This window comes from Porites lutea, chromosome 1, assembly GCF_958299795.1.
Source record: "Porites lutea chromosome 1, jaPorLute2.1, whole genome shotgun sequence".
In the NCBI taxonomy this organism is placed as follows: Eukaryota; Metazoa; Cnidaria; class Anthozoa; order Scleractinia; family Poritidae; genus Porites; species Porites lutea.
In genome coordinates this window covers 51767557-51770200 of record NC_133201.1, presented here as the reverse complement: position 1 = coordinate 51770200, position 2644 = coordinate 51767557, and positions in this window count along the sequence as shown.

The window sequence follows — 2644 nt, the reverse complement described above, 5'->3', positions numbered from 1 at the left end:
TATGTGTTCCTTTTTCAGATGTTGACGAATGCAGTGCTTCTTCTCCTGTATGTGCCAGCAATGCCAACTGCTCCAATACTCGTGGATCGTATATCTGTGCCTGCAGGGCAGGATATACAGGCGATGGAAAAGCATGCCAGGGTAGGTTTGAAAATGTCAGGTTAACACAGAGGGTTAGGGAAGTCTTTTAATTTTACATCTTGTGGCAACAATGAAGAAACTTTCCTACCAACCTTTAATTTTATCCGACATGGTGGCCGTTAAGAACGGCTATTAACAACAGCCGTCGAATTTTTGTTTTCGCAGCCAAGTGAGATCATGCCGTGGGCTGTGTTTTGTACCTTCTCTACTTACTAGACTCGTTAATAGAAAATCAAAATAGGCAAAAAATCAACAAATGATGGAGAGTATTTGATATGGCCTGTGTAGAACGCCATGAACCACTTTAATTATACCCAAAACGTGAAAACAGCTACAGAAAATGCAGTAAACAAAAGCTACATGTAAGCCTACCGGGGTGGCCAGAAAAAAACCTGTCCCAAACAACTTCGTAGGGGAAAAGACAGGAAATTTGGGGTGGGCAAGGCACAACCTACTTCGCTGGCTATACTATAGGTGCGGTTACACACACCATGGTAAAAGGCATGTGCCACGTCAACAAAGCCGTAGTAAATTTTAATGTGGGTTTAGTTGACGGTGATTAAATGAATAATTCCTAAGGCAATTTAGACGATTTTTAAGGCTTCATTCGCCCTTTTTCGGTAATAATCGCCTTCAATCATGGCAGTTTTTCATGTTATGTTGAAAATTTATGGGTAATTTAGCTGAAATTCCAAATTATATATGTTAACCCTTATAATTTAGCGAAGTTACATAGCATTTTTTTTAAATCCTGACTTTAGAGCAAGATACGTTTTTTTTTTGCAATTGCATCAAACGGAAACTCGGAAAAAAATCCGAGCCCCAGATGAGATTCCAACCCATCATGATCTAGTAGGATGCTCTTACCATTGAGCTACTGGAGACTTGATGGCGAGTAGGGCCGAAATGTGTGTCTTTTACAGTTCAGCTGCATCCCACTTTTCAAATAGACACATACATACATCTTAATTGGCTCGTCCCCACAAGGCTTTTCAGAGTCAATGTTGCGGTAATAATATTAAACGCAGAAAGCTAAAACACAAAAAATAATTAACTAACTGAAGGAGGCATCCAGAAGAAGTCGTCTAACTTGACGCTTAAAACTTTTAACGGATTCTCTTAGCTTGAGCTCTGGTTGCAACTTATTCCAAAGGAACGTCGCTCTTATTCGACGGACCAATGGCCACTAGCAGTGTGGAAGAGTGGTATTATCAACAGTTCTGAGTTCCTGGTTGTCCTTGTGAAAACGGCCGATCTTTTAACGAACTTTGATGTTAAGTACGCTGAAGCACACCTAGTCATGCACTTAAATACTAAAACAGCAAGTCGAAGGTATAGCTGTTGTTTGACTGACAGCCAGCATTATATGCTAGGAATACAATATATTTTCACGAAATATCGTTCCTACATCTGGCCCAAAAACCAGTTCAAACTTTTGCCTTAAAATGCCCCTGTTACAGCCATCTGAAAGTAAAATCTTTCATGTCAACATCTATTTTTCTCTCAACAGCGAGAAAGAAACCCGTTTAAAAAATGCAATTTTTTTGCGGTCTCATGTTGATGTTAAATGTAGAAACCTGATTGGCTCTCTTGTCTTGAGTTTCGAAAAACCCTAGCTATTCACCACGTTAAATGTCGTGGGCAGTTTCCTTCTTTTTTTGACATAACCACAGATGCGGCAAGTTTATCTCAGGAAAGTCCGGTCACACGACCCTCGCCAATTTCCCGCGGTAAAAGGGTCATTTACCATGTAGCCTGTTCCAGGATCTAAGATAGTGGGGAGGACGCGAAAGTGAAAGGTGCGCGAAAAGGGGGTCTGGACGGGAAAAGGAAAAAGGAAGAGGAGAGAGAGCCTTTAATCATTTCTTTTACAAATCTATTCCGCCCCCTTTTGAGATAATTAGATTTCGGCTGTCAAAATGTTGAAATGTATATGAGTGGGGATCTTTCTCAAATTTCTCGCGCGAGTATTTCGCGCAGGGCTTATCGCTTCAGAGTGTAAAAAGGGGGTCGGTAGGCAACACACCACTATTACCTCGTACCAAATACTGCTTGTTCCAATGAATTTTTTCTTCTTACAGGTAGATTATGCTTTGCAGGGTTCTACGTTTAAACTAAGCAAATGCGGTTTTTACCGCTTTTTTCAGGCTGAGAGGTCGTGACACACATAATGATTTTTTTGCGGTTATTGTTTCTGGTCAGCATGATTTGCCTCTGATGCAAGAGCATTTTCTTTGACCGTTTTTGAAACGTAAAGTTCTTCTGTGAAAGGTTTAAACCCAGGAGTCATTTCATAACTAGGTTGAGTTTGATCGTCAGGGTGAACGAAGTCCTGAATAGCACTGTTGTTGTTGACATGGACGTTTCGACAACCTGTGCGGTAGTCATCTTCAGAGTCAAAATGAGTTGCAGCACACCAGTTGCTGATAAAATGCAAGAGAGGATAAAGGGGACAGAGAAGGCATCCCCAATACACACCCTATTCCATAGGTAATTCGTGTCG